Here is a 25,195-nt window from a genome sequence, read left to right as displayed (position 1 = left end):
CAGAATAGTCAATTTGCCAGGACACAGATTCGAGCCCAGTTCAAGAGAAACTTTTCAAAGCGAACGTCATCAAGCACTAGTATCAAGGCCCTATAAGTTGAATCTTTGGTTCTCCCATCGTTCTTTCAGCCGCGCATTTAACTTTTTAATCTATTTGTTCCGATGCACTTCGTATCTAAACCAGGTAATTATCCAATGATTACTTATGCGTTTCAATCCAAGTTCCTTGACCTTTCTCATCAGGAGTACATTCTTAATTCTACTCATGTTGGGTTCATGGACCATGACAGTTAGTTCCTTGACACCTGGCAGGCAACATAACCTTCAACCTCCTGGCTGCAGCTACAAAACACATGATTTGCATCTCTGACATCATTATCCTCTGATGCTAATGCCTTCCTTACCCTGCTGAAATGGCCTCCTAGATCGTGGGGCCTTAACCCTCATCCAATCAGGTAGCAACCAATTTGGTGTTGTCCATTGTAGACCATCTCCAAAGGTTAAAGTGACAGATTTTGCCTCTCAGCATAACAACTTACTGGGAAATAAATCTATAGTTGCACAATTTGCTTCCTGCACATTTCCCTTGTAGTTCGCAGCTGGTGACCAAATTTAGGAGATTACCATCAGAGAAACTTCCCTTTCCTCTGCGTGTCTGAGAATGTTCTGTTCTCAGGAATGAAATTAAATAGAAACAAAGATTTGTGATCCGAGTCCCTTCCTTGTTACGTCACTGGGGATCTCCTGGGAGAATAGTGACTGGATGCAAAATGAACCTCCACTGTCATGTTGATGAAACAGAATGACAGCTATTGTAATGGTGTGGCTATAGTCTGTCCTGATATACGCAATAGTTCCATTCACATGCAATTCTGCATTATCAAAAAATTGTGCAATAGTAGCACCATTTATACCAATGGGACTGGAATCATGTTATAGCCAATACAAGTAAGGAAAGTTCATGTTGTATAAATAATCGTCTAAAATTCTTCAATCTTGTTACTGCCAATTCACATTGAAAAAAACGCTTGTTATAGCAGAACCAATTTTATCTCAAATCATCAGACAACCATGACTAGCAGCATATGGGTTCACCTGACTCTTGGTCACAATGAGGTAGGTTTGTTGTCATCATTTCCGATTAGGTTGAGATCTACAAGGCCTGTTTTGTCTGCTGTGGTAGAGGAGAATCCATTATGTGGCCTAATGAGAAGAAGCTGTCCTCTTCAACAGGATGCAATTTATTCATGATAGCAATTGTACACACATTGCATTAGTGTGACAGAAATTGTGATAGAGTCATAGAGTTAGAGAATTGTACAGCACTGAAACACACTCTTCGGTCCAACTCATCCATGCCGACCAGATATCAAAACCCAATTTGGTCCCATTTGTCAGCATTTGGCCCAAATCCCTCTCAACCCATACTATTCATATAACCATCCAGATCCCTTTTAAATGCTACAATTGTATCAGCCTCCACCACTTCCTCTGGCAGTTCATTCCACACACACACACCACCCTCTGCGTGAAAAAGTTGCCCCTTACTTCCCTTTTATATCTTTCCCCTCTCACTCTAAAACTATGCCCTCCAGTTCTGGATTCCCCCACTCCAGAGAAATGACTTTGTCTATTTATCCTATCCATGCTCCTCATGATTTTATAAACGACTATATGGTCACCCCTCAGCATCTGACACTCCAGTGAAAACAGCCCCAGCCTATTCAGCATCTCCCTATAAATCCTCCAAACTTGGCAACATCCTTGTAAATCTTTTCTGAACCCTTTCAAGTTTCACAACATCTTTCCGATAGGAAGGAGACCAGAATTGCACACAATATTCCAACAGTGGCCTAACCAATATTCTGTACAGCCGCAACATGACCTCCCAACTCCTATACTCAATACTCTGACCAATAAAGGAAAGCATACCAAATGCCTTCTTCACTATCCTATCTACCTGTGACTCTATTTTCAAGGAACTATGAATCTGCACTCCAAGGTCTCTTGTTCAGCAACACTCCCTAGGACCTCACCATTGAGTGTATAGGTCCTGCTATGATTTGCTTTCCCAAAGTGCAACACATCGCATTTATCTAAATTAAACTCCATTTATCACTTCTCAGCCCATTGGCCCATCTGATCAAGATCTGAGGTAACCTTCTTGCTGTCCACTACACCTCCAATTTTGGTGTCATCTGCAAACTTACTAACTATACCTCCTATGTTCACATCCAAATAATTTATATAAATGATGAAAGGCAGTGGACCCAGCACCGATGCTAATGGCACTCCACTGGTCACAGGTCTCCAGTCTGGAAAGCAACCCTCCACCAGCATCTCCTGTCTTCTACTTTCAAGCCAGTTCTATATCCAAATGACGAGTTCTCCCTGTATTCCATGAAATCTAACTTTGCTAATTGGTATCCCATGGGACATCTTGTCGAACATCTTATTGAAGTCCATATAGATCATGTCCAATGCTCTGACCTCATCAATCTTCTTTGTTACATCTTTAAAAAAACTCAATCAAGTTCATGAGACATGATTTGCCACACATAAAGCCATGCTGACTAATCCTGATCAGACCTTGCCTTTCCAAATACATGTAAGTCCTGTCCTTCAGGATTCCCTTCAACAACTTGCCCACCACCACCGTTAGGCTCACCAGGCTATAATTTCCTGGTTTTTCCTTACCATCTTTCTTAAATAGTGGTACCACGTTAGCTAACCTCCAGTCTTCCAACACCTCACCTGTGACAACCGATGATACAAATATCTCATCAAGGGGCCCAGTAATCACTTCCCTAGATTCCTACACAGTTTCAGGATACACCTGATCAGGTCCTGGGGATTTATCCACTTTTATGCATTTCAAGACATCCATCATCTCCTCCTCTGTAATATGGACATTTTTCAAGATGTCACCATCTATTTCCCAACATTCTATATCTTCCCTGTCCTTCGCCACAATAAACACTGATGCAAAATACTTGTTTAGTATCTCCCCAATGTCCTGCGGCTCCACAAATGGACTGCCTCACCCATTTTAGAGGGGTCCTATCTCTGCCTAGTTACCCTTTTGTCCTTAATGTATTTATAAAAACCCTTTGGATTATCCCTAACCCTATTTACTAAAGCTGTCTCATGTCCCCTTTTTGCCATCTTGATTTCCCTCTTAAGTATAGTCCTGCTGCATTTATACTCTTCTAAGTATTCTCTTGATCTCTTCTGTCGATACATTCATCCTTATTTTTCTTAACCAAAACCTCAAATTCTCTAGTCATCCAGCATTTCCTATACATGCCAGTTTTTCCTTTTACCCGAAGAGGAATATACCATTGATGGATTCCCGTTATTCCATTTCTGAAGGTTTCACACATGTTGTTCTTCACAGTAAACGATGCAAGATACTCATTTAGTATCTCCCCCATTTCCTGCAGCCCCACATATAGGCTGCCTTGCTTATTTTTGAGGGGTTCTATACTCTCCCTCATTACCCTCTTGTCCTTTGAAGAAAACCTGGAAATTAGGATTGTTCCCTTTAAGGTCCAGAGTTGTTCTACTTACCTCACCAATTCCTTAGGAAATCATCAGGTTGATTTCTTCAGTGTTAACAATTTCAAAGCCATTGTCTTATATAACATCGATGTTTAATAGTAACATAAATTTGGGAATCAAATTAGTTTGTTCCTTTTACAGCACCAATGGACCTTCTATTATTTGCTTGAAGTAAGTTATACAATATTTTCAATTTGCCTGTCTGGATAGCAATCCATTATAAAAACAGTCTAAAGCCTCATTCCTTGCAAACAATGGAATACAAATCAAATGCAATGAATAACTTCCTGTACTCACATTTGTTTTTTTTCCACTTCCGCTTTGCATCTTCACCTCTCACTTACCTCCTTGTAGCTTTGTCCTCCCTCTCCTCCTTCCTTCGCTGCACCTTACCTTTTGCTCAATTTTCTTTCCTCTAATCTTTTCCCCCTTCTCTTCCTCCTCCCTTTTCTACTTTCCCTCCACCTTTCCCTTTTCTCTCCTGCTGTAACGTTCTGACAGTAGGCATATTCAAAACACTTTCATTGTACGTGTTTTTTTTTAAACTTGAAAGCCTTTTTTCTGAGGCAGTATCTTTTAGCTTTAATTAGATTGGTTCTAAAGCCATTCAAACTTAGACTTTTCGGAGTCTGCGTCTTATTCAAAATAAGTGATGGTTCCCATTACAAGCAATATGTGTTCAATGGTTACCATAGACTGCACTTACGACAAACCTTAGAGGTCATATAACTATGGTAAGCTAACTCATACATTTCGGGTACAATTGTACTTCTGTCAACATTCCCATTTTCAAAACCAAAACAAAGAAATGCATGCATAATATAGATACATAAATATCTGAAATTGAAGCAGAATTCAGCCCCATAAGCCTCTTTCATCATACAATAACCCTTTGACTATACAAGTTGGGTTGTCATGCTGAGGTTGTACAACGTTGGTGAGGCCTCTTCTGGAATACTGTGTCCAATTCTGGTCACCCTGTTTATAGAAAGAATATTATTAAACTGGAGAGGGTTCAGAACATATGTTGCCAGGAATGGAGGGTTTGAGTTATGGGGAGAAGCTGGATAGGCTGGGACTTCTTTCACTGGAGCGTAAGAGACTGAGGGATGATCTTATAGAGATTTATAAAATCATGAGGAATATAGATAAAGTGTCTTTTCCCTTGGGTGGGGGGTTTCAAGACAGGGGGCATATTTTGAAGGTGAGGGATGCAAGTTTTAAAAAGACATGAGGGGCATTTTGTTTTTGTACAGAGTGGTTCATGTGTGGAATGAACATTTGGATAAGTACACGAATAAGAAATGTTTCGAGGGATATGGGCCAAATGCAGACAGATGGGACTAGTTTAGCTTGGGATTACGGGTCGGCATGGACTGATTTGGCCAAAGGATCTGTTTCTGTGCTGTATGTCACGATGGCTCTATAACAAGATGATGATGGATTGTGTGTGGGTTTTGATTTGCATATTCCAATCTACTCCTCAATAACTTTTGATGACCTTGCCTAATGAGAATCTATTCCTCTCCATCTTAAGAATATTGAATGACCCCACCTCCACTCCTCCTGAAACCGAGAAATCCACTCACACAACTCTGCAAGAGAAATGAATTCTCCTCATTGGTGTTTGAAGGGGAAACTTCAGTGATAAAACAGTGTCCCTAGTTCTGACTGATCCACAAGAGGAAACATCCTTATCACATCTACCTTGTCAAAATGATTCAGGATCTTCTTCATGACAATCAAATAACCACTAACTCATATAAACCCCAGTGGAAATAAGCCCAGTCTACCCAATGAATCTTCATAAGACAATCTTCCCATTCCAAGTATCAATCAAATAAACCTTCTTTTAACTACATCCAATGCATTTAAATGATTCTTAAAATAAGGAAAGCAAAACTACACACATTGTTAGAGATACGGTTTCATCAATGCCCTTTATAATTGAAGCTTAGCATCTTTATTTGTATGTTCAGTTCCTCTCATAATAAAGGATAGCATTCATTAGCCCTCTTGATTCTGTGCTGTGCATGCATATAACACCAAGAGTCCTCTGCTCCTCAGAATTCTCCAATTGTTTGTAAATCCAAAAAAAGATCATTGCACTGTTTTCCTGTCTGTTGGTCTCTCAGGCATTTTCAATTGCATAATATGTACTTTCAACTTCTGGTCCATCTGGTGAGCTCTCTCTATTAGTTACTTTAGATTCTGATGGTGGTTCATGATGGTTTCTTCCACCCATAGACTAGCAGATCATGCACAACAGCTTCCACATTGACTTTATTGAGTTGTCTACATTGGTAGACTTCTGGGGCAGTGGAAATGCCAAAATAGCATACGTATCTCCTGGAAGACATCCAGAACATAGTTGGAAAACTGTTTTGTTCACCCACCTTCCGATGCCAGTAATCATCCTTCATATCAAGGGAATAAAGACTTATGCTTTGGCAAAGTGGGGCAAACTTTCTGCAGTGGTTGAAATTGGAAAGCTCTTCAAAGCTGGCCTGAGATCTTTTGGTTCTTTATACACGTTCAGTTTTCCAGGTTTTCCTCTGCTGCCACACTGCCAGTCTATAGGAACTGTTACTTTCTTCATCACTCCCTTCTTTTCCAGCTCTTGTATCATGTCTCTCCATCTGGACTCAAGGGCAAGGGCAGTTGAAATTCTCCTTCACAGATGCTAAGTTGGTCACATCATTTCAACTACTTTGTGATGATATTCACAGGAATTTTTTTTTTAGTGAAGATATGTTATCTGAAACATTCATTTAGAAATCATTGACTGAACATATGTCCATGACTTGGAACTTTTTTAAATCTTTGTAATCTTTTAGGATCTGTTTGGCAGACAGTCATTTTGGGGACTGCCAAACACTGCAAATCTTGATGGTGTTAAGGGTTTCTAGTCTAAGCTTTTAACTTGCTTCAGTAGGGATGAGAGGGTTTTGTTTAATCTCGAATGGAAGATGTTCATTCTGTGAGGATGTTGCTTTTTTAACAAGGCTATGTTGTCCTTGGCCTTTTTTCAGAGAGGTTGTAAAAGATACAAATTCTGAAAAGTCTAAGTTTGAAGAGTTTTAGGGTCAATTTGATTATAACGAACAGATACTGCCTCAGGAAAACGGCTTTCAAGTTTAAAGAAAACACTTGTACAATGAAAAGGGAGTGGCCAGTTCTCCCAACTCAGCTTTTCTCTGGTTTAGTTTGGTCTGGCTATTCACTGAAAGCCGTCAGGAAGTTTTAAAGCTGCTGGACCCAGAGAAACAGGTCCATGCTGATTATCCTCTCTCTTTGAAATCTCTCCTGTAAGACCTGGGTTTGATTTTACCTTTTGTGCCAGGGGATGTTTATGGGGATTGTTGCAAGTATTTGGAACAGCATCATTATGTGAGTATAATCTGTTGGGTTTTCAGAAAGGTTAAGTTATTCAGTATTCTGTTCTCTTTTGTTTGCGTTTCATTCAGTAATCTTGTAAATAAATTCTGTTTTGTTTAGAACAATGTAGGTTGACCAACTGTGTCACTCCTGGGATATCTGCGTTACACCTGCTTAAAACAACTAGCAAAGTTAAGGTCTGAGCTACTTTCTTGAAATGTTTTGAAGGGGTTCTGGTCTGTCCCATAACAGTTCATCTCAGTGCATTGGTCTCTCAACTTAGTCTGTTCTTTCAGCATAAATATTGTTACATCATATAGCTCCAACCTTACATCTAAGAGCTTCATTTTTAAGTCTCTATCTTGAGTCACTTTGCAGGTCTGCAGAGGTCACAGCTAAAGATCCCTTCAGGATGCAGAGGAAGTGCAGGAGGCCCACAGTCTGTTATCTTTGATGGAGTATCCTCCAGGTGAATGGGGTGACTGAGCATCATTGGGGGAATGATGCTGTACACAACAGTGAGAGGAGTAGACCATGAACTTTGGTTAGAGCTGGGAGCAGTAGTAGAGTTACAGTTAGCATGAGGTACTCGCGAGAAGATGGTGCCATACACACTTGTGGAGAACAGAAGGTCATTGGGCCTTTTCCCAAATAGGTGGATATTCTTCCAGACCGTGGAAATGACAGAAGTGGCATTGTTGAACCAGACTGGCAGGATTTAGTGCCATGATCACCTTAGGCAGTCCTGAGGAAAAGGAAAAGGACAGCTCTCATCTCCACCACCCATCCACCAGGATCTCCATGTCCTTGACCATGAACTGGAGTAACAGAATGTCTCTATCTGCCATATCTCTTAGATATTGTCACACACTGAAACTGTAAAGGGCTAATCCCGATTTGCAGCAGTTGAAATAGATTTGGATTGAAATATAGCAGTGATGAGCACTTCCATCATTGCTGAATGCCTGAGTGGCATTCTGGAGGCATGGTACATGCAGAATGAGGCGAGCATTTTAATATTGTGTCTAAAACTCTTCACAGAAATGACACTTAGCCCAATTTTGAGAAGATACAGCTCACAGAATCTGAGTGTGGAAAGAGGCCATTCAGCCCACCAAGCCTGCACCAACCCTCCAAAGAGCATCCCACACAGACTCAGCCCCTACCCTCTCCCCATAATCGCACATTTACCATGGCTAATCCACCTAGCATTCACAATTCAGCATGGTCAATCTACCTAACCTGTTCATCCTGGGACGGTGGCAGGAAACCAGAGCACCTGGCAGAAATCAACACAGACACAGTAAGAACATGCAAACTCCACACAGACAGTCACCCAAGGCTAGAATCAAACCTGGGTCTCTGGCACTGTGAGGCAGCAGTGCTAACCACTGAGCCACCATTTACCCATAGAGTAAATGACCTTTGGAAACTTATGAAACATTAACATATATGTTTGGTCCAAGTTTAATGTTTCTCTTTAAACTAAGTTACCAAACAAAGTAGGTTTACAATTAAAGTATGGTATATCAAGTAAAATCTAATATTCTTACTATTTATTGTTTCAGCTAGCTATTTAGTTGTTGATCAAATGTTGTTATTGATTTCCATAGTTCAGTCTTTGTAATCACTTAGTTTATTGTGGTTTGGTATTAAAAGTCAGTGTTGTTCCAACAGACTTATTGGGAATTATTTTAACAGCCTCCATTGTGAGCAGGAGAGAGCTTGGGGATAAAATCTGATCTGGCCCTAATCTTCCATAAGCATGACAACTTCTGGTTTATCCTTAGTAGGGTTTAGGCTGATAGACTGAGTAATCTGTTCTATAAAGTGAGGCCAGTAATTATAATATTTGAATAAAACCAATAAACCCAGCAGCTAAGCACTTTGCTAGAGTTGCTTGTGAGCCAAGTGTCAAAGGTCCATTTCACTCCAGCCTTTAAACGAACATGCAGCCATCTGTCCCTTTGTCATGATTAGCCAAGTTCTCCCTGAGATCTCTTCACCACGCTCAAGCCCAGTAATTGCTTTCCTTTTGCAATCACTCCAGCCTTTCATGATTCTCCTTTATCAGCGATTATTTTTATTTCCACCATCACTTTTATGCCCTTCAGTATTGCTTTTGGCTATTTGTCAGGTGGAAAATGAAGTAAAGATTTTTGAATAAGACTAATCATTAAATGCAACAGGACTTCCATAATTCCCAGGACTCCCTGACAGCTGTCACTCCTTCTTCCTGTCTTCCCATAAATATTGGGACCATGAGGTCAATGTGTGCTGTTATGAAGATGTGTTATCTGAAACATCCATTTAGAAATCATTGACTGAACATATTCCCTTTATTTGGAACTTTTTCAAAAAAACATTTTGTATATCTAAAATGATTGACTGCAGCAGAAGAAATTTTTCTGTTTGCAAAGAACACAAACTGCTCAGCTGAAGTCCCTGAGTCTTTCTAAGAGAGGTCACATGCCTCAGTTTGTGGATGTATTAAAGCTATTGGATTTGAGCACAGACTGTCAGAGTCTGGGCTGACCTGCCCGGATCAATGGTCTTTGCCCTCTCTCTCTCTTCTCTGAAACATCTCTCACCAAATTGCACACGTTAAAACCCCACTGGAAGGCCTCATCGACACAAATGAGAACTTTCAATTAACAGTACATTCTCCAGAACCAGAGCTGTCAGCCAGCCATAACTGATCCTGGAAGGTATACCAGTGCCGAGAGATGTGTGGACGGTGACCTTGGCTGTGAACCAGCATTTTCAAATATCTGTGAATAATTCTTTTTATTCTGTATTTAACTGGCCAAAATCCTTCTAAGATGACACATGGCCAAACTTTATGTATTTTGTAGTGGATGTGTTAATTTGAAGAAGGATATACACAGATAATTGGCATTCACATCACCCCAAGAATCCCAACTTTGTTGTGACCAATGCAGGATGTGATACAAGGAAAGGAATTAGTTCAGCCCTCCTAACTGAATCCTAACAGTGATGTTATAAGCACGGTGTATTCAAAGGGTTTAACTGCAACAGTATATAAACCAATGCAAAGCTCTGAAATACTTTAAAAACCAAATCCTGAAATGCATTAAACTCTTAGGATGTTATAGACTTCACAGTTTAGTCAGCCAATGTACTTATTTTCCATTAGGAGAGCAGTAGTTTATTTTTCTTTGCTAAATTTGTTTGTCACAAAGTGTTCCTGATGTGAGTTTTCAACAAGAGCCCCATTCTAACAATCATGTTGAGGTTGGGTATGTTTGGTTGTGCTGTGAACTTCAAGCAATGTTGCCAGTACAAGGAAATATGTTCATCTGGTAAAGTCATCATCAGAAACATTTGTTACAAAATTTAACTCTAAATTCTTACATGCATCAATTATATCCATGGTTTCACCCTGTGCCAATAGGGACAACCTAGCCCAGATATCAGGCTGTAACGCTAGGCAAAATTACTTTTTGAAGGGCTTCTACAATAAATCTTTCTGTTCATGTGAAATTGATGCTTTACAACAGACTGAATTTCTATAGCACCTTTCACAGGCAGCTCAGGGTGCCAAGCAGTAACATAATCAGACAACATTTGGAGTCAAGCCAAGGAAAGGGCCATCAAAATTGGTAACCAAAAACTTGGTCTAAGAGATAAGCTTTAAGGAGAGAGAAGTCAAGGGGTTTAGAGAGGGCATTCCAGAGTCTAGTCATGTCGAACCAAAAGCTCTGAATCAGATTGCTGGCCGAGCCAGCCTATATCAGTGTTTAAACTCCATGATGGCATCACCCCAACTCATCACCAACTAACCTTATCAGTAGAATCTCTTGTTTTTTTCCCTCCATGGTAATTATCTCGATTTGCCTAAATGCACCAATTCTATTTGACTTAAATACTCAAGTTCCATATTCTAACCATTCAAGTGTAAAAAGTGACACAGTGCTTAGCATTGCTGCCTCACAATGTCAGGACCCGAGTTCCATTCCAGCCTTGGGTGACTGACTGTGTGGAATTTGCACGTTCTCCCTGTGTGTGGAGAGGTTTCCACCAATAAATCTGATTTCCTCCCACAATCCAATGATGAGCAGGTTTGATGCATCGGCTATGCTAAATTATCATATTAGTGTTCAGAGATGTGCAGGCTAGGTTGACTATGGGAATACGGGGATACGGTGGGGTCTGGTGTCAGTGCAGACTAGATAAACTGAATGGCCCCCTATCCACACTGAATAATCCTCTGATAGTGTTTTCCTGAATTCCCCATTGGATTTATAATCCCTAGTATATATTGTGGCTTTAATTTGATTATGACTAGAGAATGATGGTACCCATATACCAGTTAATTTTTTTCAGCAAGCATGGACTCTGCAATCAAATAAATATCAATCATTGCTATTTCTTCGTGGTAAATAATTTTTAATTAGCTTCAGAAGTAAAACAAACTGAACTAGGGATGTCTGCAAATATTCCATAGAGAAACCAATTGAAGACAAGATTTTTAGTGACTTTCGTGGACTGAATTATTTTAGACCTTGCCAAAATATTTTGAATATCACGATGTAGTGCTGCATTGGCGTTATAAGTATCATTTAGTGTTATAAGTATCAGTGAACCAAAGTCTACTATGTTATAAGAATATCAAATGCCATTGCTATATTATGTTAAACAAGTTTGCCTGGCAGTAACTTCTCCATAAGCAATGTGTATGAAAATCTGCAATTAATCAAGGAAACAAAATGTGTCACTGAGGTTGCAGTCATTACACAGCATGGAATCACACATGATAGTGCCAGTGGCGTTTAGTGACGATACAAAAACAATAAATTCTACCCACTCAACAAAAACATTGGAAATTCTTACCATTTTAAGAAATTATTGAATATCTTTTCCTTTAAGCAATTGGGAGAGCAGGACCAAATAGTAGTGACCAGTAGATGTTGCAGTTTTGTTTATTGTTGTATATGTTTTCTTGTATTTACACAGACAGAATAACAGATCACAATAGGAGCAAGGTACTAACTGTGTTACAATGTATGAGTTGCACTAACAGATGCCAGTGTCTGAATGTTGAGTATTGCCCTATGGGTAACTGTGCCAAAGTCATGCTGGGTAAATGGAGGGCATCCCTATAGTTCTATTTATTTAATATTTTGGCATGCCACTGGTTTGATGTCACCTGCTACCAGCTGTTACTGAAGCCCTATATAATGAAAGTAGTTAATAATGATGCCTGTATATAATGCATTCTTCTGCTCTAACATAACAAGCCTGGACGTTGTAAGTGCACCAGCACATGCACTATTGTTGTCAATACAAAGAGAATAACTAAAATGATTCCTTGAATAAATAAAATGTAAAAGATTAAGAATAAATCACCTGTAATCTGATTTGTTGTTTGACTGCATAAAAAACTTTGCTGTTGACAATTTGTCAGGGTTATGGATCAGTGGTGCTGGAAGAGCACAGCAGTTCAGGCAGCATCCAACGAGCAGCGAAATCGACGTTTCGGGCAAAAGCCCTTCATATATATGTCTGAAAATGTGGCATTCCTTTATGGGTTCATGTGGGCTTCACTTACTGCCTGATTATTTTACTTCAATTGATGGTAGTTCCAATAAATGGTTAAATTAAATTTTAAAATATTCTGCAATGTTTGATCTTGGTGCTACAATAGCTTTGTGAGCTTCACTTAATTGGTGTGCTATGTGTCTGCTGCCTCCACACAGGAATGCTGGCACAGACTGGCAGATTCAAACAGACATATTAGCACAGAAACTGGAAGAGGATTTATGCTTGCTTTCTGTTCATGAAATAAGCATGATCATTTAGAGTCACGCTTTATCGCATTAGCTTCAATTCCTCCGGTTCTGTTTTTGTCAAGCTGTGCATGACCCAGCAAGGTTGGAGACTAACCTCCTTCGACATGAAATTAGATTACTGCTGGTGACTAACTAGCACTGAAAGCTACAGTTTTAAACAGATCTTGATCTGATTCAGAGCTGGCTTCTAGTTTCAATAATCGACTTCAGCTTGGGTGACTTTCTGATGAATGATGTCATGGAATGCTTTTGACCAAACTAAGGAAAGCAGTAAACAGTGGGAAGTGAAACAATAGGATACAGTGGGCTAAAAGCTGCTGCAGCTATTACATGGCTGAATGGGAGGTAAGGCAATCTTTCTGAAATTGCAGTGCAGTTTGATTTGTTATCCCAGTAAAACATTCTCATTTTATACTTGGCTTTGAATCAGGAGTTAAACAGATGATTTTTTTCTGTATCGTAACATTCTGAGAGCTTCTTTCTGTTGTGGGATTTCACTGTTTAGCTGACTTGAAACTGACTTTGAGGCAGACTACGTTGTTAAAGATTGCGCAACTACCTAGCAACCAAGAATGTTAGTAGCAGTATAAAATTTAACCAGTTTTGGAAACTAATCAACAAGTATTCTTTGGAGAAAAAAAAAACACCTTAAACAGAATTTGTTTTGTGTAAATTCACACACCAGAGAAGGATCTTCCAGTTTAATTGCAGGTTACAGATTTTTGCAACTTCCATTTAGATTTTCCTGCATTGTCATTATGAGTTTGAGATCATCAAAATAATCAAGACAACTCAGGAAGAAATTTTTGTCATGAGTTACTCTTAAAGAAGGTTATCAGTGGGTGGTAGAAGAACTTATTCAGTGGGAGTGCAGTACCATGTCTAATCTCTGAAAGCTACTTGGACCCAAAGAGAGGCAGTACATCCAGGTAATGACTAGTTGTGTTTACAATGAGGCTAACTCACTAGCTGACAAATGAGACTTGAAAATTGGAGAGAAAGTAAATGTATAAGAGTCAGGTAGTTGTTTAAAAACCAGTGTTCAATTTAAACTTGCATTTTTCTTGCTCACTCAGCAAACTTTGTTCTTTAGTTCTTTTTGAAATAGCTTCCACTGGATCAATAAACAGGACTGATGTTCATCAAAGTTTGCATTCTTACTAATGCAAGGTTGAATATATTTTTGCTGCTTAGTGAGTCATTGGGTGGACAGATTGAACAGTTCACGTCTGTTGTGCTTTTTGAGTTCATCTTAGTTTAAACCAAATGAGCAGGGGTGTTTAACTGACTTAATGCAGAGCATTAAACTATTATGACTGATTGGGGAAAGTGAAAATTCAGGTCTAAAAGCAAGTGATTCACATGTTCTTGATGAATAGAGTATCATTCATTTTCTATCTGAATGTTAGAATTTTATGGTATAGCCATACTTAGGATAACTGGCTGCTGTTAACATCTAACTTATAGAGTAATTTCTTCATGTTTTAGTAGCTAATAGGTCAATTTATTTAACCTGTGTTAATAACTATTTCTGTTAATTTAATGTTGTGGTACTTTGCCATGACTAACAGGTTAATAATTAAGAGCCCAGTGTACTGACTGACCTCTTCAAACATAAAGAATTAAATTGTAAGTTTTGCAAGAGACATTAGCTCCTAAACACATATGACAGGTGTCAGCTGAATTCTCCATCATTTTACAATGAGCAGTTCAAAATGTTAGCACTACAGGTTTCTTCATAATTTGGTGAATATTATTTTGAGGTGACAACTTGATGTGGGTGTAGGCTGTTCTGTGGTAATATGAAGTGAGTAGCCACACTCTCTATAATTTGAAAAACGTTTTAAAATTGTTCAGAGTTTAGTGCTCAGTGAGTCATAGTCAATGGAGACTGGGCCTCCGGAAAACATTTCATAGAGTAAAGAAAATGACTAATGTAGGTCGAATGAGTGTTTCACAGTACAAAGGAAGAAGGACCAGGGGAATTTCAGGATATATAAATAAATTAAGTACAAATTGCTTAGCTCTCTGAATAGAGATATTGTTATTTAGTTTTCCTCTTGATGAAACTGTGCAGATGTACGAAGGAAGGCTGGGGTTATGGAATTGTTTTAACCTCTGCATCAATGACAGCAGACAACACAGTAAACTGTGATCAATGCACATATTTTGGTTTTAGTTCTGTGGCTTTTGCAGTCCTAGTGTTAGTAATAGTTTGTCTTGCTTGTTATTGATAAAAAATTAAAAGAATGATGTATCTTCTCAAATTGTTTTTTTGTGTGTCCTATCAAATCTTCTCGCTGAGAGAAGAAATAATTTGGCATTTTCAGAGATACTTAATATCTGACATTAAAGGACTCATAGACAGAATGATTGTTCTACTGAAATCTTGTTCCCCAGAGTTCTGTGGAAACTCTGTGCTAAGTATTTTAATGTGGTGCTCAGCACTGTAGTACCATCATTATTCAACTTCATCTCCTCTTGATGTCACTAACATCCCAGATGACAGATTTTCACAACTCTGATACAACAAAGGCTATGGACCCTGATATGATTCAAGTAATCGTATTCAAGACTTCTATTTCATTGCGAGCCAGCACTGCTACCACATTGGCATCCACCCAACAACACCGAACATTTCTTGTGTATGACCTGATCACAATCAGGAGGACAAATCAAACCTGGGTAGTTAGCAGTCCTTCTGCTTACACTTAATAATCAGCAAAATGATGGGAGATGTCAAAAACATTTCAAGAAACACTTACTCACGAATAACCAGCTTTCTGGTGCTCAGTTTGAGTTCTGCCAGGACAGCATCTGACCTCACTACGGTCTTGGTCCAAACATGGACTAAAGAACTAAATTCTAAAGGAAAGAAGAGAGTGTCACTAAGGCAGTATTTAACTAAGTGGCATCAAGGAGCCTTGGCAAAACATGTCAATGGGAATTAGGGGAAATCTCTCTCCTGGCTGAAATTTTACCTAGCAGAAAGGAAGACAGTCATGCTTATTAGACATCAATCATTTCAATTCCAGGACAGCTTTGCAGGAGTTTGACAGTGTTCCTAAACCTAAGCAAAAGTGAGTACTGTTGATGCTGGAGATCAGAGTCAAGATTAGAGTGTTGCTGGAAAAGCACAGCAGGTCAGGCAGCATCCGAGGAGCAGGAAAATCAATATTTTGGGCAAAAGCCCATCATCAGGAATCCTGATGAAGGGCTTTTGCCCGAAACGTCGATTTTCCTGCTCCTCGGATGCTTCCTGACCAGCTGTGCTTTTCCAGCACCACTCTAATCTTGACAGTGTTCCTAAACCTGACCACTTTCAGCTGCCTCATCAAAAATATTCCCTCCGGCATAAGGTCAAGAAATGGAGATGTTTGCTGACAGTTTCACAATGTTTAGCACCATTTACTACACCTCAGATACTGAAGCAGTCTGTGTCCATTTGCAGGAGATCCTGAATAAAATCCAGGTTTGATCTGAGAAGCAGCAAGTAATATTTATGCCACATAAAGTGTCAAACAATGACTCTCTTCATCAAGAGAGAATCTAAGCAGCTCATTTTGACATTCAATGGCCTTGTCATCACTGAATTCCCCAGTATCAAAATTCTTTGGGCTACCATTCACCAAAGTCTGAATTGGACCAACCATACAAATATTATAATTACAACAGCAGGTCTGTGCCTATGAATTCCCCCGTGAATAGCTCACCTCCTCCCCAAAACCTGGCCACCAGCAATATGACGAAAGTGAAGAATGTGATGGAAAATGTTCCATTTGCTCCGATGAGTGCATTCCCACACTCAAGAAGATGAGATTATTCAAGATTTGGAGATGCTGGTGTTGGACTGGAGTGTACAAACTTAAAAATCACACAACACCAGGTTATAGTTCAACAGGTTTAATTGGAAGCACTAGCTTTCGGAGCTATCGGGCAGTTGACAGTCACCTGATGAAGGAGCAGTGCTCTGAAAGCTAGTGCTTCCAATTAAACCTGTTGGACTATAACTTGGTGTTGTGTGACTTTTAACTGAGATTATTCAAGGACAAGATAGCCCACCTGATCAATACTCCATCTATCACCCTTATACATTCACTGTCTCCAATACTGCACTAACTCACCAAGTCCCTTCAACAACATCTTCCAAACTTGCAAACTTTACCACTAAAAAAAAGAACAGCAGATGCATTGTAACACCCTCATGTGCAAGCTCCCCCACAAAGCACGTGACTTGAAATTATGTCCCCATTACTTCATCACTGGGTCAAATTCATGGAATTTGCTTCAAAACAGCATTCTGCTGCTCCTTAAACCACATGATTTGCAGTGATTGGAGATAGCAGACAGCTTGCTGTCACCTTCTCAATAGCAATTAGAGGTGGGTAATTAATTTTGGTCTTGCCATCAATGCATACATACGTGAATGAATGAAAAAGTAAATATTCATAAGCTTCCTTTTATGATAATTTCTTGCTCCCCTCCAACCAGCACTATACCACTGACTGCTATCTAAGTCCTCCATCACCATTTCAATCCTGCTCAACACTGTTGGGAACTCACTCCCAGCTGACCCCAGGCCACCATCTTACTGGCCTCAGAACTCATAGAAAATGGTAGAATAGTCCAAGATTGGTACTTCTGATAGACTACCTACTTGAACAGTTTGGTCTTGGATGTGGCATCTGGTTTGAAGGTCTAACAATCAGGCTGGTTATGGGCCAAAACCCCACTTAAAGCATCCTGTGGCAACCTCTTTCTTCTTCCTAATCTCACAATAGGAACCCCTCCCTCGCGCATAGTTTGCCTTCAGGTCAAATTGTAAGCTTAGATATTAGGTTTACTCAATTTCTTCAAAGCAATCTATAAATATCCTTTCATGTTGACAAGAATAATAAAATTTGAAAATTGAGCTCACTGTCTGAAATAATAAAAAGTGAAAGCACTTTTAAATTTCTGTTCCCAGAAGAATTGTTTCGAATAATTGGTTTGAAAGTATATCCTTGAAGATTTAATCCCACTTTTATTGCACCAATTCATCATCAGTATAGCCTCATTGTGAGGTTTTTCAATATTTAACAGTTAGCAACCTGCAACACACAACCATTGTATATGTGGAACAATTGTTTTCAAGTTGAATCCGTGAAGCAACATGGCACTTGAACTTTTGGCTCCTACAGATAACACAGAACTCATATATAAACCCTGTGGCATAACAGGGATATAACTGCTTATCAGAGAATGAATATTCAGGCCAGCGTTTAACTTATTAGCATGAGATTGTAGTATATAGAGAACAGGAAGTTTCATATTAAACATGATCTCCCATTGCTTGCTCAAGATTCTTTTCATGCAGTTTTCTGTTTGATTTATTTTCATGCTGATTAAGAACCTAATATAGTTTACATGCTAATAAGGTCTTTAACAAACTCAGAGTCTTGTAATATTTAGGTGACAGCTAATAGCTAATGTTATCATCATGTAATTCTGTGTTGGCATTGAGAGAGGTGATGGCCTTGTGGTACTATTGCTGGATGATTCATTCAGAAGTCCAGGTAATGTTCTGGGGAGCTGGGTTCAAATCCTACCAAGGCAGATGGTGGAATTTGAATTCAATGAAAACCTGGAATGAAGAGTCTAATGATGACCATAAAGCTGTTAGCAATTGTTGGGGAAAACCCCATCTGGTTCACTAATGCCCTTAAAAGAAGGAAACTGCCTGATCTGGTCTAAATGTAACTCTAGACCCACAATAATGCAGTTGAATCTCAATTATTCTTGAGACAATTAGGAATGGGCAATAAAGGCTGGTCAAGCCACTGATACCCTCATCCTATGATTTTTTTTTAATTTATAGGGGATGCACCTGGTAAATCACAATTTAATGGGATGTTGGCTTTCTTAATGAAAAACTTTGAATTGAGATTTTCTTTATTTATCTCATCAGACTGTGAGAAATATTTATGCAATGTGACAAGATGTGCAATTCAAAACACAAACAGGTCAACTATGGTAGAGTCTTAGAGGCCTACAGTACATAAAAAGGCCCTTCAACCCATCAAATCTGTGCCAGTCAGAAACAATCATCTAGCTTTCTAATCCCATATTGTAGTACTTGACCCATAGCCTTGTATGCCTTTGGCATGGCAAGTGTACATCTAAATACTTCTTATATGTTATGAGGGTTTCTGTTCCAACCACCTTCATCAGCAGTGAGCTCCATATTCCCACCACTGTCTGAGTGAAGAACAATTCCTCACATCCCCTCTGAAAGACCTGTCCCTTACTTTACATCAATTCTCCTGGTCATTGATCCTTCCTGTCCATTCTATCTGTGCCCCTTATAATCTTATACATCTCAAACATGGTCATCCAAGTCTCCTATGCTCCAAGGGAAACAACCCCAATCTATCTAATCTCTCTTTATAACCAAGACTCTCCAGCCCAGGCAACATCCTGGTGAATCTTTGCACATTCTCCAGTGCAATTGTATCTCTCTGATAATGTGGATTCCAAAGCCGCACATAATACTCTAGCTGTGGTCTAACCAATATTCTACATGGTCCCAGCATTCACTCCTTGTACTTAAACTCAATGCCTCATCTGATAAAGGCAAGTATTCTATCTTCTTGCTTCCTGCTTGTTAGTGCAGTCAGAAACTTAGGTGACTTGCTATGATAGCCAGCACTGATCAGTCAAAGAAGAGGGTGTATGTATTGCCACATGGCACTATGCTACGTCAGTATCATAGGTACAGCAAGTGCTATGATCTGATTGAAAGCAGAGCATGCTTAAAAGCTCCTGGTCTTAATTTGTATGTTCATAAGAAGCAGATGCATAATCAGTTTCACAGAAAAACCGACTTTGATGATTTACATGAGAAGCTTGCTTTAAATGAAAATTTACAAAGACAGTATTTGTTAAGTTTTTTTCATAGCTTTATTCATCCTAATTCAAGGTGCACCATATTATCTAACACTATCTAACTGGAAATGACCAAGTCCAGTACTGCTTGGCAAGTCATTGTGATCTTCGTGGTGACTGGTACTTTCAAGCAACAAATTCCCATTATTTTATAAATTAGCTGTAACTGGATTAAAGACAACCTCTGATTGATAAAACTGAGTAGGTTTCATTTGTCATGATCTCATGAACTCTACCTGCATCTGCCACACCTACCTGACAATGACGAGGAATAATTGCCTCCTAAAGGCAGGGTCAGCAGGAAACCACATGCCAATCTGTTCCATCTGTTACCTGGTCTGTGCAACATTTTTGGCTTCTCCTCCTTCAAGTCTAGTCTAGGGATTATTAATGTCATCAGCCAAAGTAACCACCACAGATTCATGAAGTATCTGCCTATTTATCAATCCAACCAGCATTTTGATCTCTTTTAACAAGCACAGTGAGAACAATAAAACCACTTATTCTCTGCTGTTCTCAGAATCTAGTGGATCTTTTGTTGTTAACAGCTTTCTTCTCCTCTTCTACCTGTATACTTTTTTTTGCATCGCCTATATGTTAAGCATACCAACCAAGTAGAACATAGAACAGTACAGCACAGAACAGACCTTTCAGCTCTTGATATTGTGCACCATTTATCCTACTCTAAAATCAAATAACCTATATGCCCTACATGATCTGGGATTTGTGCAGAATTGTACTTGCAAATATCAGTGAGAGGGAACAGGACTTGTCCTATGTTGCTATGCCTATCCTTCCAAGCAGAGTACTATTTCCAACATCAAAAGATAGAAAAGTAGCAAACAGTACACAGCTATTGTATGTCCAAATGGCAACTTTAAACAGAGCTTGCATTATTAACTGATAGCTACATGTTATAACACATACAGATGTGCATGTGGGAGTGGTTGCAAGCTACAGCCATTGGCTGGTATTGCTCATTACTTGAGAAAATCTACACCTCTATTGTCTCTTACTCCCTCGATACTGTTACTTTGCACAACTCTGGCTACGATCATCTCTTCAAAAGCTTGATCTTCCTCCATTCATGTCAATTGTACTGAGGAGGAAATCATTGGCCGTGAAGTAGACTTGCCAAAATTGTAAATTGAAGCACCACATACACTTTGACAGCCCATGTAACAGCCAATCCTGGATATCCTAGGTATTTTGCAGCTAAATTGTATGACTATGCTAGTATACACAAAAACTTTTGAAGTTATGATTCTGTGGCTCACAAAACTGCAGCTTAACAGCTGTAAACTGCTTTTCCTGGACAGTTTGAAGTGAAAGTTATCTAAGATTTGATGAGGATTTCTCACAAGACATTAAAGAACGTGCATTACTTTTCATGTACTAGCATTCAAATGCCAGGGATGGGCTAGCCTTGGTAAACTTCCACTTTAGAGTCAGAGAGGAAAATAAGTTAACCTGTGTTTATGAGACTACATTGAATCACCAATTATGCAGAATGACACAAAAGTCTTTCATTCCAAATGTATAAATTGCTCAAAAAAATTATAAATTTGAACTTGATATTATATAAAGTGCAAAAAGAATCTGTTTCGTCTAATTTTTATTTTACTACAAAAGGAAAATGAACAATATGGCACAGTCCAGGCCCTTCAGCCCACCTAGACTCCAACGCATTGACGTCTTTCTAAAGTAAAAACTTTTTGCCTCGATGCAGTCCACATCCCTCAATTCCCTGCCTATTCATAAATCTATGAAAATGCCTCTTAAAGTTGCTGTTGTATCTGCCTCCACCTACATGATGTGCCAATTCTAATGCAGGTAGTTCTCCTAAGTTGTGTTCCAGTGAAACCTCACTTCATAGAAAATTGCTTATTAGAAACGATGCGGCCGATGGGAAAAGTGGGTTTGGGGCAGACCACCAAAATATATCACTCATGATCACTCAAAAATCACCCAAAGGTCTAACGCAAAGTATAGCCCAGACTGAATGAAGGTTGAAATCCTATTTATTAACAAAACAAATGTAAATTTAACACAGTACATATGTAAGGAAGCTGCTCTCTGTACATGACCTCTCTCAGAAAGCTGACATCGGCGCATGCGCAGAACAACACACACTCTGGCGCTGACACTGCGCATGTGCAGAACGGCACAGAGACTTCAGCGCACACATCCGCGTCTGAGCAGAATACAGTGCACAAACCGATCCCCACTGCAATTGCGCTATTGCCAACAGAAGCAAGCGTTCTGCAAAATACCATTCCCTAATTCTTCAACGAGATTATATGTGCTCCTGGACTTAGAGCATATCAATATGCAACACTCGATCATTGTCAGCTCTTTTCACTGGAAGACCAACAGGTTTTTCAGCAAATTCACAGACTGCTGAATACTGCATCTGGGAGTTACTCAGGATGAACCAGCTAAACCATTGGATCTTTTCTCAGATCTTCTTTGCAAAGAAACATTCCAAATGGAGGTGGTGAGGTCTCTTCCACACTGTATTCCACCTGAACAGCATTGTGAAGGAAGTGATGGGGAAAGCCTTTCTCACCACTACCCAGTCTATGTCTCTGACTATGGATCTGAGCTGAAGACAGTGAAGTGGACCATCTCTGAGGATGCTTTGAGCTGAGTGCCATCACTACCTGGGATTGTCACCCCTGTTATTCCCCCATCCCCTTCCAGATGGACTCAGTCAAAGGTTTGATACAAGACACAAACAAAACCAGGTCGAGAGAGGCTGAGCCAACTCCAGATCTGTTTGGGAAGCTCTCCAATTCTCACCCATTGAAAACTGTTCTATGGATGATTGTGTATAGCAGTTGGATCCAATTTCAGATTCCTTCATCAAACACTTTTGGAAAATGTGTATTCATCATGTAGATGGGCAACATTGTGTTAAAGGTCTTCTCCTGGTCCTAGCTGATGAGCTCGGTGTCCACCCCCCAACCACTGTCCCGATACATACAGGTAATCATATCCCTGAGTAGCATGAGGTTATCTGAGACCTTTTTGCTCATTATGGAGCAGACCAGGTCAGGGTGGATAGGAAATTATAAAAATATTCAACAGTAACATGGGTCACCATTTTATAATGTCCTCCCTCTCTCCTTTTCACTTGTAGATAAGGGGGATGATCCCTTCCTCACTGATTCTAGCATGTTACCAACCAGAAGCACACTTCCATCAGGTCTAGGCATCCTGAAACAGATGGAGAAAGTGAGGACTGCAGATGCTGGAAATAAGAGTCGAGAGTGTGATGCTGGAAAAGCACAGCAGGTCAGGCAGCATCCAAGGAGCAGGAGAATCAACATTTCAGGATGATGACTGGCTTTTGCCCGAAACATCAATTCTCCTGCTCATCAGATGCTGCCTGACCCACTGTGCTTTTCCAGCACCACATTCTCAATCCTGTCTCAGAGTCGAATACAACTCCACAGATACTATTGCTTCCAAAAGCTCTGCTTGTAATTCAATATTTGACAGTCTTAGTTAGCTTATCCAGAGTTAGTGGCTTCACCAGAATCTCCCTGTATTGTTTTCTAAAGTCTCAATGAAGTAGAGGTGCCAGTGTTGGACTGAGTTGGACAAAGTCAAAAATCTCAGTGATAGAGGGCAGGAAAGACCAGGAGGCAGTGCTAACTATGGGCTTCACACAGTACACCCCTAGGGTAAAAACATCTGCAGATCCTTGGCCGTGATGTCTCTGATCGGGTTTTGGGATCCTTCGGGGGGAGGGAGAGTAGCCCCAAGTTATGGTCCACATTGGCACCAACGACATAGGTCAGAAGAGAGATGGGGATTTGAGGCAGAAATTCAGGGAGCTAGGATGGAAGCTTAGAGCTAGGGCAAACTGTTGTTTTCTCTGGTTTGCTGCCGTGCCACGTGCTAGTGAGGTGAGAAATAGGGAGAGAAAGGAGTTGAACACGTTGCTACAGGGATGGTGCAGGAGGGAGGGTGCCAGGTTTTTGGATAATTGGAGCTCTTTCCAATTAGGGTAGGTGGGACCTCTACAAGCAGGGTGGTCTTCATCTAAACCAGAGGGGTACCAATATCCTGGGTGGGAAATTCGCTAAAACTACTAAGGGAGATTTAAACTAATACAGCAGAGGGATGGGAACCAAAATTGTAGGACAGGTTCAGAAGAGGATGAGAGTAGGGAGTTTCAAAATCAAGTATCTGACATTGGCAAGCGAGCACCTGGATTGAAGTGTGTGTACTTCAACGTGAGGAGCATCCAAAATAAAGTGGGTGAACTGGCAGCGTGGGTTGGTATCTGGGACTTCGATGTTGTGGCCATTACGGAGACATGGATTGAGCAGGGACAGGAATGGTTGTTTCAGGTTCAGGGATTCAGATGTTTCAGTAAGAACAAAGAAGATGGTAAAAGAGGGGGTCGTCTGGCATTGTTGCTCAGGGACAATATTATAGTTGTAGGAAGGATGTTTGGGGACTCGTTAACTGAGGTGGTATGGGCTGAGGTTAGAAACAGGAAAGGAGAAGTCACCATGCTGGGAGTTTTCTATAGGCCTCCGAATATTCCCAGAGATTTTGAGGAAAGGATGGCAAAGATGATTCTCGATAGGAGTGAGAGAGGCAGGGTAGTTGTCATGGGGGACTTCAACTATCCAAATATTGACTGGGATCACAACAGTATGAGTACTATAGATGGGTCAATTTTTGTCCAGTGTGTGCAGGAGGGCTTTCTGACACAGTATGTAGACAGGCGTACAAGGGGCGAAGCCACTTTAGATTTAGTACTGGGTAACGAGCCTGGCCAGGTGTTAAATTTGGACGTAGGTGAGCACTTTGGAGACAGCAATCACAATTCTGTCAGGTTTACTTTAGTGATGGAAAGGGATAGGTGTACTCCACCGAGCAAGAATTACAGCTGGGGGGAGGGAAATTACGATGCAATTAGGAAAGATTTAGGAAGCGTAGAATGGTGGAGGAAACTGCAGGGGATGAGCACATTAAAAATGTGGAGCTTATTCAAGGAAAAGCTCCTGTGTGTCATGATTAGATTAGATTACTTACAGTGTGGAAACAGGCCCTTCGGCCCAACAAGTCCACACCGACCCACCGAAGCGCAACCCACCCATACCCCTACATTTACCCCCTACCTAACACTACGGACAATTTTAGCAAGGCCAATTCACCTGATCCGCACATCTTTGGACTGTGGGAGGAAACCGTAGCACCCAGAGGAAACCCACGCAGACATGGGGAGAACGTGCAAACTCCACACAGTCAGTCGCCTGAGTCGGGAATTGAACCCGGGTCTCAGGCGCTGTGAGGCAGCAGTACTAACCACTGTGCCAGCGTGCCGCCCACCGTGTCCTAGATAAGTATGTACCTGTCAGGCAGGGAGGAAGGTATAGAACACGTGAGCCATGATTTACTAAGGAAGTAGAATCCCTGGTCAAGAAGAAGAAGGCTTATGTTAGGACAAAATGTGAAAACTCAGGGCGCTTGAGGGTTACAAGGAAGTCAGGAAAGAC

The 25,195-nt window shown here is 40.3% G+C and overlaps 1 protein-coding gene across 1 annotated transcript in view; it reads left to right on the top strand.

Moving 5' to 3' along the window:
- The first annotated feature begins 12,996 nt into the window (after positions 1 to 12,996).
- Positions 12,997 to 25,195, top strand: part of sema3c (sema domain, immunoglobulin domain (Ig), short basic domain, secreted, (semaphorin) 3C) — a 171,232-nt gene continuing 159,033 nt past the window's right edge. Inside the window, exon 1 of the mRNA XM_060842840.1 lies at positions 12,997 to 13,097. The gene's annotated coding sequence lies outside the window, so the exon portion shown is untranslated. The remainder of the gene's footprint in view (positions 13,098 to 25,195) is intronic.

Source organism: Hemiscyllium ocellatum, chromosome 23 (assembly GCF_020745735.1).
Source record: "Hemiscyllium ocellatum isolate sHemOce1 chromosome 23, sHemOce1.pat.X.cur, whole genome shotgun sequence".
Taxonomy (NCBI): domain Eukaryota; kingdom Metazoa; phylum Chordata; class Chondrichthyes; order Orectolobiformes; family Hemiscylliidae; genus Hemiscyllium; species Hemiscyllium ocellatum.
This window is presented reverse-complemented; position numbering and strand designations above follow the sequence as displayed.